The sequence below is a fragment of the Acipenser ruthenus genome, chromosome 28, assembly GCF_902713425.1.
Source record: "Acipenser ruthenus chromosome 28, fAciRut3.2 maternal haplotype, whole genome shotgun sequence".
Lineage (NCBI taxonomy): Eukaryota > Metazoa > Chordata > Actinopteri > Acipenseriformes > Acipenseridae > Acipenser > Acipenser ruthenus.
In genome coordinates this window covers 22,804,729-22,818,164 of record NC_081216.1, presented here as the reverse complement: position 1 = coordinate 22,818,164, position 13,436 = coordinate 22,804,729, and the positions used below count along the sequence as shown (strand labels likewise).

Here is a 13,436-nt window from a genome sequence, read left to right as displayed (position 1 = left end):
CAATCCTCTATAGCAGAAAACAATCAAAATGTTGTTTGATTGTTATTATTCATTTTTTTACACAACAGCAGATCACACCTGGTTCCACTGCCACCAAAAGAAAAATGACAGGTTTTCTGGAATAGGCTGGTAATAGGCTGAATAAAAAAGATTCTCATTATTTAAAATCTCAATATGTGTCACTGCCACTATAAATATAGACTGTTAACAAGCGCTGAAGATAATGACACTACCATAATAATAATCGTCTGAATAAACAAGAGACAGGCTTGTCACACTAAAGTATGATGCAGCCTACAAAATGGGACTTGTTTGCTTAAGGAAATAGCCTGGTGTGTAAAATGTAAAAAACACATACATAAGTACGTACATACATACATACATATGACATGTAACTCGCCAGCATAAATATTTCTTCTAACGTTTGAGTATTGTGCCAATAAAGACATTTTTCATGAAATATTGGTCTCATATTGTTAGTGATTCCTTTTTTTGTTTATGTAAAAAGCATTGAATTTCACATAAAGAAATGTATTCCCATTCAATGCCTATTCAGCTCTTAGAGAGCTGAAATTTTAACACTACAAATGTGTTAATTTTGATTGCACATTGAAAACTGCTCTAGAGATTCGAACCATATTACTGCATGTGTGCACTTCAAAATCATTGAATTTGATAACCATCATTTCAAACTCTCTATCTATGTTAAATTTAACAGCGGTTAATTTACACGTGCTACTTAGCAAATCAAGAGTTTGGGTTACATTCCTCAAAACAAATAAAAAAAAAAAAGAAGAATTCAAATTAATTGAATGACTGACAGGCTGAGTGAGTGAGTGAGTGAGTGAGTGAGTGAGTGAGTGAGTGAGCAAAGACTCCCCACCCCACCAAGCTTCCTACTGCTGCTGGGAACTTTATCACAAGACAAAGAGATGTCAGAAAAAGCCGTCACTTTGTGAAAATCGTCTGCTTCATTCCAGATGTAAGGTACGGTGCATTCTGTTTTGATGAATCTATGTTCAGGCTGCCATTCAATCTTAAAATATTCCCGAGTGCGGACCTTCCAGCTCGCCCAAGTGCATCAAAGCTACTGAAGACGACCCACAGATTGATCTCTTTCCAACAGGGGTGCATGGACGGAAATATCTGACAGGACAAATGTGAAAAGTACAGGCAGAAATACCTGAGGCAAAGCGTTCTCGGATTCTTTTAGAAGCTGCTGCTGCTGCTGTGGTTTTCTGTACTGTTCTTTTTTATTTGTTTCTTCCTTTCTTTCTTTCTTGATTTATTTTCACTGGAAACCAGGTGCAAAAGGGTTATTGGAAAAGAACAATCAATTTTGTTTTCACAGAAGACACAAGAGGAAACAAGTTTCAGCTTAAATGATCAGAGGCAACAGTTGAACACCTTTGCTATTTTTCTCCTTTTGTCAAAGGTGTGTAACAGGTCCGGATGACAGCTTCCAAAAGCTTAGAAATCCAGCCACAGACGTGACCACTTCTAATTAGACTTGTAAGAAAGCACCTTCCCTGCTAGTATTATTATTATTATTATTATGATTATGATTATTATTATTATTATTATTATTATTATTATTATTATTATTATTATTATTATTATTCATTTATTCAAAATGAACCAAGAAGAAAAGGAAACCAGTGACCCCTAGTATAGTTTTCTTTTTTGCTTTCTTTCAAATAACGTGCAAAGAAAACCTTTAAATGTGTAAGAAAGAAACAAAGAAAGTCGTTCTATGCAAAAGAGTGCTAGAACAAACTCTGCTGCATGGAAACATTTGGGGAAAATGATATATTCATGTAATGGAGCTGTATCTATTAGGATTGAATTAAAACTTTTGGGTAAATGCCCTGACACAATAAGGACAAGTCTACAAAGTATACTACATCATTTTACACACATACAGTACATGTGCATTCATAGTAGTGTAGTTTTCCAGACTTGACTCCATACATGCTCACTCCTCAGAAAACTGACAGACCAACAGCATTCCACTAAATCTGGTGACCTCACAACTCTGCCTTTCATGATTAATGACCAGTGTCATTCTTTTTTGCTTCACAAATGTGGTAAAATGTAATTAAATACTGGGGACCTTGGGTGCTGTTGTAGGTTTTTACGAACGAAACCAGCAATAGCCTTAGCTATCCATTCCAGGCATTTTATGCATGCATTTAGTTGAAAAGCAGCATTGAAAGACATGAGGTTAGGAACACCGCCCCAATGCATTAGTCTGTGTGTGTACTGATCCTTGCATGTTCCTATGACTTGGCACTGTAGACTACATACATTAACTTGCTTACTTAATGTTTAGGTAAGCCTCATTACACATAAAACACCCCCACGGTAATAACATGCATTTCATCACTTTCAATTGGCTCTAGTGGTGCGTTTTGTTGGATTTGTATTCATGCGTTAGGCACGCATTAGTCGAACAAACAGTTTGGTTCCCCTTCAGTGTACAGTGGTAGTTTTGGTGTAGTTGTTTTCGTTGACGGTTGCCTGTTTGATGTACGCTTGGGGTAGTTGGTATATGCATGCCTCCTGACTACTAAAATTTATTGAACCCTTATCTTCTCACAGTATAAATGTAATGCTAGACCTGTAGAACAGAGAAAACCGCAGCCAGGAGTCAAAACTGCAATGACCTCCCATTCCGGGCGACCCCCTTCTCAGCCGTTTAGCAGGTCATTCTTTATTACCATGAAATGTGTGCAATCAGACTGGAAGGGTTCACTTAATTAGTTCCATCCCAACAATTCAATCTAATTTGCTTATGGCTATAGCTGGCAGTCACAAAACCAATCAAGCTTGGAGAGATACCTGGATCTACACAGCAATTTGCTCCTTAAAATGTGGGACAGCGACAGCAATAATGCATTAGATTGAAAGCTATCACAGCCAGCCCCATTTACATTAAACCATTAGCATACAGCACGGCTCCCCTGCTGCTGCCACCGCTGACCGCTCTGTATGGAGCGCTGCCCTCTTTGTCACTTCACTTCGCAAATGTAATATAGCCTCTTTCGTTACGATGCAAATCTGCGGAGAACAGAAAGGACAGCTTACTATCGGGAAGGAGGAATGAGCTCATTTGAGATTGGTCAGGTTACATTCAGAAGGTCAAAGCAGCTTGAAACAAACAGGAGCGTAAAGGGCAAGGGAAAGGGGAAATCTGGACTTCTGGTGTTGGGATCGATTGAGTTTTTCAATCAAAGTGGTATCATAGCGTTCTGTGACACCATCTAACATAATACTGTGTTCGGTATAGGTAGGGGAACTGAAGTCATTACAGTCTATTGCTATGGACTCTCAATTTCTGTTTGTGTGTCGTTAGATAAATCTGTATTTTATTGTCTTTTTATTTCCCATTTTGAAAGAAGTAGTTAGTTGCATGTCAAAAGGAAGAAATGATCATGCCTTTGACCTTCTGGCAAATACACAACTGCACCTTTGGCTAACAAAGAAATTGAGGACCGCTGTGTTACAAGGATTCAGCAGATATATTGAGAATCATTTTTCTTTAGGCTTATTGAAAAAAGTGGTAATGAATGACTTGTTAGAGGCAGCAATAACCCCGGACCTAGCTACCCTGGTGTGGGAGTGTTAAAACAGTGCACCAGAGGACCTTTCATATGTAGACCGCTACCCCTCTCCCTTGCAAAACAATAACTGTTTAGCTCATTTATTAAAAAAATAAATAAAGTTATCTGCAGTTCATTAGGAGGTTTTGTTTATCTCCTTCCTCTTCTCTATTCAACGCAGCAATACAGTGGGAATTTATGCAAGAAGTTTGCACTAATATCCTTATTAATCCTTGTTTTTAGGCTGTACTTTCTTGTGAAGCACAGAGCATTATAAAAGAAAGAAGAAAAAACTCATCAGCCTCCTGTGTGTGTAGGCATTGCGTGGGCTATGGTGCCTTGAAACAGGCTTCCAATAGTATTGGCTAATTGCTAGATTTCAGTTGCTTTTCTCCCCTCTGTCTTCAAGTGGGTGTCAAAGGGTTTATTGGCAGCTTACATTGTTACTGATGGAAATGTATCTCTTTTTACTTTGAGCTCCTGGAGCCGCGATTCCCCTGATAGAGGCTTCCCCAGAATCAACGTCAAAAGGATCCCTGCCCACGCAGAAGCAACAGAAACATCTCCTAACATCTCCTTCTCTCTCTCCTCTTATTAAACACAAGATCCAACCACATCGAAGCGCCTAGTTCTCCTGTTTAACTCTTTACTCCGTCCATAACTCGTGCTGCATGAGCTGGGAGTTGCAGGTAAGCTTGCTCACTTACCTTGCATTCTCTGCTTGAGTTAATGGGCCCCGTCAACAAAGCTTTACCCTTGCAGCATTGACTGGCACAAAGACTTGTCTACTGTACTTCAGTTCCCAACAGCCATTAACACAGTGTATACAGACAGGAACATGCGATTTAGACAGGGTGGATACAGAAGTTCCTAATGAAGCGACCGGGAAGTTTACCATACTTACAGGTGTTCTTTTGCCAGCTATGTGGTGTGCCACTGGGTCTCTGTCCAATGCCTACACAGTGATGTCAGATGCCTGTTGTAGAATGGCCTTGCTGTGTCCTCCTGCCCCAAATGTCATATCTAAGAATGTCTGGAATAAAAAAATATAAAATTGGCACATATAAGTCATTACTAATGTAATGACTTATACTCTACACTTTGTGCTTTTTGCCTGTTTAGATTAGCTGTAGATTGTCCTTATCTTGCCCCTACTTAGTAATTTAACTTAGTCAGACCAGTGCTTCAATATGCCAAATAAGTATATATATATATATATATATATATATATTCATTTTTAGAGCTGAGGCCACTAGGCTATTGTCTTCTGTATTGTTTTAGGACACGGTTAAAAAAAACGAAAACAAAAAAAAAACGAAAGCACTGTTCACTGAAAAAAAGTTTGATGCATTTAATGGAATTCACATCAGTATTCCTATCTGTGACTTGTCTGCTTGCCTCACAATCAGCCAAAACCCCCCTGATGTTCCAGGAAAGCAATAACAAATCAAATAGCTATCAAATCAATACTCTCTCTCACAACTCCTTCCGGCTTTCTACCCAGGAATCGCCAGAATGCTGAATCTGCCAGGAAAGTAAGGAATATCAGAATAGGTCTGGGATGTCACCAACTGTGGAATCTGTTGTGTTCCTTAAATAAATAAACCGGAATGTTTTAAGCATCCATCCGTGGAGTAGAAGCCAGTGGGAAAATTATAAAACTGTTCAGGAAGAAAAGATCCCCCGCATCTCACTATCCATCACCGGGACTTCGTTTATAAGCAATCTGCCAAATCGCTGCCCCATGGTACATCGGAAAATGTCCTAAGCAAGTATACAGATTTCCAGTGGACCTATAGCAAACAGAGATCTCTTTTTGTCTTCATAAGGGTCTCTTAAACAACTGACAGAGACAGACGGAAAGATTGTTTTTACTTTAGTCACTGATGGAAATATGTAGTTTTCTCGAAGGCAGGTGCCCTTAGTCCTTTTTGTCAAATCGTTTCAATAGGTATAGAACATTGTTGATCTTAAAATTGCCCGATGGGTGCTTTTTTGAAGAGGGTACAAATATTACAGAAGACAGAAAAAAAAAATTACCCTAATCCATGCGGGTCTCCAAGGGAGGGGTGAAGGTTTGGAAATAACAATTAGTGCTGGGGTTTCCAGTGCAGGAATGTATTGCAGCACTTATAATATCGTTACAATATCGTTAGAGATGTTGTAGTTTCAGTACAAAACCGCCAGCACAAAAATGCCACAATCTTGTGTTCAAAACAAAAGACAAGACTTTCAAATGTCAATCACAGAATTTGCTCAATATATAGATATATGCTAAATGAATTGATGCACTTGCTGTAAATGTTTGTAAATTGAGTTTAACTTCTTCAACTACATTTCATGGTAATATAGTAACGCTGCCAGTAAAAGTGGGGTTACCTCTATCCCCCCAAAAAAGCTTTCTAATTATATACTTTTTGCCCTTTATTTCAAAAAGTGTGAAATGTGGAAGATTAAACCGAAGCAAGGTTCAACCGTAAAGGGGCAGTTGTTTGTTGAGTCTAAAAGCCTTTTCCTTCTCTTAAAATGTCTCATGTTCTTATCTTTAACAACCTCACAAAGGAAAAGCAGAAGGTAAAATGAATAATTGGCACTACTCCCCAAGGTCTTCTGACAAAAATAAATCTGACAATAATCTTCTGACAAAGTAAAATATCTCCCAAAACTCTAATAATATATCATTATAATAAAATGTTATCTTGTGGTACACTAAAAGTATACTTACTTTCAGGCATCATTTTCTTGAGGAATGGGATGCAAAATACAATGTACAGGTCAAATACCTGGTAGGGGTGTCCCTGAACCCGAATCATGGACCATATCGAGTGGAAACTATTTTCTCACTTTTTTTTTTTTTTTAAGGAGAGCACAAACTCCCAACTGAATGCCAGTTTAAAATCTTTTTTAATAATTTAAGCTGCCTCTCTGAAAACATGTGTTATTTAAAATTGAAGAGGAAGGGGTAAAGGTAGGTGTAAAGAAACAAACAAAAAAAACAATGAATATTGGTACCAAGAAAAAAAAAAGAAAAAAAAAACATGTCCATTTCTCGTTTAAAAGTCAACAGCAATGGATGGTGAAAGATGAGTCACTATTCTCACAACTGTGTTGCCATTCTATCCCTCTCATTCTCCTAGAGCAACAAATTCCCATTTTGCCACAGCATGACCTAAGCCAGCCTTTCAAAAAGGTGAAGAAACAGGGAAAGTCGATGCTTGGTAAAAGGCCACTGGTTTAAGGGGGAGGCTTGTTTGTGTGTGCTTGCTTCTAATGCGCTTCAAAAGCACACAGTGGAACTGCCACCTATCGAGCGACTGTTCTTGTCAGTAATTGCTATTTGACATTGTACATGAAGGCATGGGGGGGGGGGGGGGGGGGGGCTTGCCTTATACAAGCTACAGTTGGCAAGGTCTGTTCCAACTAGGCTGATGTTAAAAAAAAAAACAGAGAAAATTCAATAGAATAAAACGCCCTCTTCAGCTCAACATGGAGTATTATGTAGGCCCCAGCTTTTTAAATGCAGCCTATGTAAACACGTTTTCATTTTTTAAATAACAAGCAAACTTAGGCTAAAGTACTGCTCATTATAGGGTTATATATAAGGCAGAACTGTCGTATGTAGGTTTGATGCAAATCCTATTAAGTTTGGGGTTTTAAGGTCTTTCAAGAATATCTATCAGAAATTGTGAGCTGCTGTCAAGCGAATCTTCTACCCACCAATACTGATACCCTCTGACAATTTCATTGTAATGCATTTTGATGTAATGTTGGAGAGCCAACTCCAGGACCGCGATTTATCCGAATCCACAGTATAGCGAGGGGCAATATAACAAGGGGTGGGTGTATATGCTATGAGTATTAGTAATCTAGAAGTTCAAAGGAGGGCATACAAAATATGAACAAATATCAACTGGATGCTTTGATTACTTATGATCTTTTCTTTACTTTTTTTTTTTTTTTTTGACTAATGGTAGAAATTGTCTGCTAAGCAATAGGATAGAAGTAATTGCATCATTTCACCCATTTTGAACTACCAAAGCAACAGGAATCACGATATGGGTTTTGTTAAGAAACTGTTATTTGTAGAAACAGAAGTTAAATATCCCACCAACATTGCCAAGAGGGAGGTATGGAAATGTGCAAAGAAATCACAGTGACCAGTTGCAAGGCGTAAGCATGTTTATATTAACACAGGCGGTGCTATTTTAGGAACAGATATGGGCTGATTTTATTGATTGATTTATTTATTGATTGATTGATTGAATGGACAGAATAAAAAAAACAGTAAGACTATAAAACATTTCACTGGATAAAAGACATATGCATATGGTTTAAATATACCACTTAACTATAGCAAGTGTCCTGGTTGATATGTTAATACGGAAAATCATTAAACACGTGAAAAATAAACACTGTCAGCACATAAACAGATTACAAAAAACAAAACAGATTGCCCCTGACTCCAATCTAATTCCACTGGGTGGCCGCAATACTGGACAATAATTCACACAACAAATCCTCCACACAATTCAGCACAAATCGATTAAGAGAGAGCTGGGTCAGATACACAGGCCACGATCTAAGCAGATTTGAGAATGCTGGTGGAATTTTGTGCAGAAGTACACACTGCACGTGATTACAGCCAGAAGCATCTTTTGTTATCTTTACATTCAGTAACACCATTTAGAAAAAGAAAACAGAAAAGAAAAATGTTTTTTTTTTTTTTACAGTTTCTATTAGCTGATTACAGCACTGATACCCCTAGGCTGCTCTGTCTAACTCCTCTTTAGCCTTCCACTTGTGCTATCAGATCATTCCCTTTCAAAGATAAAGTAAATTGTTCTATCAATCAGTCTGATCCCACCTAGGTTTATCTCCAGTAAGTTCAACAATAAAATGAACGAGCCGCGTACGGATTAGACAACTGACACCCTGAGTGGTTCAGCAGTACAAGTGGAATGTCCTCTTTTAATAGCCAAGGCAGTTTACCACGGCAGTAACTTAGTTTGGTGGGTAGGCTTAGACACAAAAGGGGATCACTGCTGGGGAATGAAGGATACATCAAAACTAAAATTAGAACCGGGGAGCTGATCTTGTTCCGCGAGAAGCTTGCCACCTGCTAACAAGGTGAGAATCACAATGAGAGGAGGAAGAGGAGGCACAATGCACTGTGCGCATGTGGCAGGCAGGGCTTTGGGAAACAGCTTCTCCCTTGCAGCCGGTGGTGTCACTAGGGCAATAGGACATGGGGTAAGGGTTATGTTAGCAGCTGCTGGCGCTAATAGGCCCAAAAGAAGTAGACTCTGAAGTCGCTGATCTACTGTGAAATTTTCAGGATCCTTTAGTATACAGACTGTAACTCACACATCTGCTCCAGTCCCTCTCTCTGGCTCTGTCCTGCTTCGTCAGCTTTTCCAACTCTGTTCTCTTAGCAGTGCCGTGAGGGTGAAGGGCATACCTTTACAAGAGGGGAGTGGTTTCAACTATAAAAAACAAAAACATTCTGAGCGTAATGTGTACAAAATTCCAGGTCATGGGTTTGGAGATTTACCTGATAATGCATTAATGAGTAGGGGTTTGCTGATGAAATCAGTAAAATCTTTCCATTGTATTCCACTTGCTGGGGTGATTGAGATGTTTGGGTGCTGGGTGTCTGGTGTGGTCTACAGTATAACCCCATAATCCATCATTGTGACTGGGGGTTGATAGCCTTGATAGGGTTAATCAGACCTATATAGTCTTTTTTTCTGGCAGATGTTGTGAAGCTTCAAGGAATGAAGACCTGTGTGAAGAGCTAAGCTAAGTCTCATAGCTATATAGTTTAAACCCTAAGGGCTGAAAAACTTGAAAGCTGGCAAACATTATGTCATTTGTTATATAGCTATTTTTTGTTTTGTTTACATGTTATTGTTGTCTTGTTTTTACGTCTGTGTACCATTAATAAACCGGCCATCCATTTTGCTGAAAATAAGTGAGTCATCTGGACTTTTTTCATCCTGGACATCTGACCCCTGCCACAGTCTGTTTTTATAAAAACGCATTAAATATTAATGTATGCAGAGGCCTTGCTAATGGGTTCTTTCCCCTTTAAAAAGAAGTCATTTCTATAAACCAGCAGCCGGAGCACAGCGTCTCCCTTAAGGATTGGGCTATAATGGGCTTGGCATTTGCAATTGCGATTGACACTAAACTGGAAATGAGTCAGCCTCATTGATATTTTATACAGAGCTTCGTCTGCACAGTTCCGGTGTGACCTGTCAGCACAAGAAAAAGTTGGTCCTGAAAAGGGTGTTGGGGTACCTAACGTAACAGGCTGGTGGTACAGGGGCAGGCAAACCTGTTTTTTTTAGGATATTGCATTTTAAGAGGGTCTGCTTGAATACAGTAACTCACAGGAAGAATTACGTGAATAATTTATCTCCCTGACTGCTTTGTGGAGTTGTTTTGTACCACAGTTATAATTGAGTGTATTCATGAAGCCTGTTTTGATTAATTTTGCAGTAGTTCAGTACAGCCCTCACAACTCCAGTAAATTAGAATGAATGCGTTGAATGATGAGGCCTGTTACATCTTCATCGGGGAGCTCTGTTTTAAAATGCGGGACTTAAAGGTGAGAAAAGGTGGCTAGCATTTTTTAAGACTTTTATTATGAATTTCGAAACAAAGGAAATAATTGGGAAATACAGAAATCCATTGGCGTTTTAATTTTTTTACATTTTCAATGTATTTTATATCTATTTTGTATCTATTTTTTATTTTTTGTTAAGGTAAATGTTTTACTGTGATACAATTGCCTGATATGTCTGACAGCAATATCACAAACTTTATCTGGAACAAACATTCTTGGATAAATAAGCAGCAATATTTGTTTTAAATGGAAGTTTGTTGGGAAGATACAGAGTGTCTGAATTTTTCTTTCTCATGAGAAATACTGCCATTTTCAAATAATAGCACACATCTAATATTCACTTTAAGGTTTGTTTGTTTTTTTTAACTACAATATTAAGTTATTTTGTACTTATGTTCATGTGGTGGTGCACAACATCAATAATACATTTGGATGTTAACCCCCTATATCAGACAATTCAGCAGGCAAGACACATCAAGTACAATGCAAGCCAGCTCCAGCAGAGGCCACTGTGGAGCAGAAAGTTAATCCTTGAGACAGGTGACAAGTGCAGGGAAGAAAAAAAAAAAACAGCACAATGCCAGAAGTGAAACAAAGCCATACTATACAGTAGTTACCTTTTGTCTGTCTCTTAGCTGTGTATCTGCACAAAAGTGATACATTGATACGCGGGGGCAACACTTTCCAGCACTGTCCACATCCCTTCAATATCTCTAACTCTTTATAGCTACCTACAGTATCTCTCTCTATCTACCCTTCATTATCCATTAGCAGTCTGGCAGCTAGCACTGATAAAAACTGCAACCCTCACTTCAGTTACACCAAGCGCTCTACAATGTCAGTGCAGTTTTGAATCTCCTTACAATAACAAACTGACCATTAAGAGGAGAGAGAGAGAGAGAGAGAGAGAGAGAGAGAGAGAGAGAGAGAGAGAGAGAGAGAGAGAGAGAGAGAGAGAGAGAGAGAGGGAGAAAGATTGACGGGAACAGGATCACTTTCCTCGTGCCAGGGTCTTTTTCCTGTCACCCGGAGTTCATTGTGGGATTCAGTTTACAGCTCTATAAATCTACCTGCTGCTGCCGCCACCACCGTCGCTACTACATCCCCAGCTGCAAAATGACAAAAGAACCAAACTAAACACAAATACAACACTTGAACTGATCATTGCAAATTAGAGGTTTTTGTCTAAGTGGTATTGTGTGACTGCCAGTGACAGCTCAGCGATGATTACAGCCGTGAGAGTCTCCTGCTCAGTCATTTTGCTGCCCAGGGATAATGGAGCTTTAAGGCCAATAAAAGAATAGGAGGGTACTAAATCAGCCCCACTTGGAACTGATGCGTCCTGTTCCACCACTGTAACACTTACAAAGTGTTAACCAAGAGCCAAACTGTGTCCCTTTGCTCTGGCTGTTTACACCACTGTTCTTGTACATACTTCAGCTTCGGTTTTCCGACGGCATGGTAGAAATAGCTTTCTATTGATTTATCAGATTTATTAAAACGTAAAATAAAACCATATGACCAGTACATAATATATTGTCTGATGTTATTTTTCCAGCACAAGTACAATAAACAATATTTCTATTTGAGGAGAGAAGGCGTTACACATAATGAAGGTCTTCAAAAGAAGTTTGTTTGTTCAAGGAATTTTTAATAGTTTTTTTTTTTTTTCATTAACCATCCATCGTGCAAATAACCTACAACCCATAATTTATAAACCAACTGTTTGAAAAGCTTTATTATGAACTATACTCATATATGAAGATCTTTGCTCTCGATACTGACAAAGGTCTTCACATAGCATGTGGGAACCCACGTGTACATATCCATATAGTCAGCTGCTGCCCAGCACAGTAAGCAGCTAGGTTAAATGACTTTGAACAAATGGTAACTTAAGAACCAGAACATTCTCATTGGGTACACAGGTACAATACGCTAATACATAATTAAAGAACAAGCCGTTCTAGTGATTTATAATTATGCAGGGTCAGCTCCAAAAAGCATCTTTCAAGCATACACACCTGCTGCAGTGAAATGACTACACTGCACGCCAATTCATGTATCACCCCCATGAGATGGCGGAGTAGTTTTGGAAAAATGGAAGCTGTTTATTTGAATATCAAATATCCTTCCGGTTACCCTGGGAACCACAGAACATTCGATTTGACTGTTCAAAGGCAAAATCTCTACGCCTACTGAGTTATACAACAGAGGCTTCTAGATTTGAAAAGATTTCAAATTATAAAATCGGCTATGAGAAATCAACCAATCGATGTTCTGTCAAACTTCCAGTAGGCCTACATCTTATCTGGTGTGCAGATATCATCCCTTGCACAGAACATATGACCTCATTTTTAAGATGAAAAAACCTCCACTTGTGTGATGATCAAAAGTAGATCCGGAGTACAATCTATGTTTTGGGGATTCATAATATGTCGTGTGTCTCTTATTATGTCTCATCTCTTACAAATCATTTTGAACAGTAGTAGCGGGCAGAACAGAACCTTTTTTAAATTGTGACTGAAGGGGAATTCTCGTTATAAAAAACGTATTTATAATGGTGATGACAGGCTAAACACGCCCGGTTCATGAAGGGCTAATCCTGGCTCTTTTCCGAACGAATACACACAGTGGGATCTCTGCATTCCACAGAGAGCTCCAAGGTTTCTCGTTATGTTTTGTTTACTTCTCTGATGAAAGAAGACAAGTGTTGAATTGATATCAGAACTGGCAGAAGTCACAGGTGTCGTTGTCCATCCATCAACAGTCCAAAGCACCTTTGACCATTGTTCCATGGTCCGATTTCTGTGTTCTATTGCATATTTTAGCCTTTTAGTCTTGCTCCCCTTAACAGAGGTATTCTTACTGCAACACATCCTTTAAGTCCTGATTTCAAGAGTGATCTTTGTACTGTTGATTTGATGGACAACGACACCTGTGCCTTCTGCCAGTTCTGTTGTCAATTCAACGCTTGTCTTTTTTCTGTTTCTTAAGAATATTATCTTCAAGTATTGCTCATCCTTGTTAGACAGCTTTTTGAGTCTTCCAGTCCTGGGTTTGTCAATTACTGATGATGTTTCTCTGTATTTGTTGATAATGCTTTGGATATGCCTTGAAAATCGAGTGATGCAAACTATTTCACTAGTGTAGGCTTTGAGTAAATTGTTGATGCTCATAATGCATCAGAGTAAAAAAAATGCAACATG

General features: G+C 38.8%; 1 pseudogene; it reads right to left on the bottom strand.

Annotated features, from left to right (window-relative positions):
* Positions 1-13,436, bottom strand: part of LOC117434535 (12S rRNA N4-methylcytidine methyltransferase-like) — a 50,819-nt pseudogene that overhangs the window by 18,925 nt on the left and 18,458 nt on the right.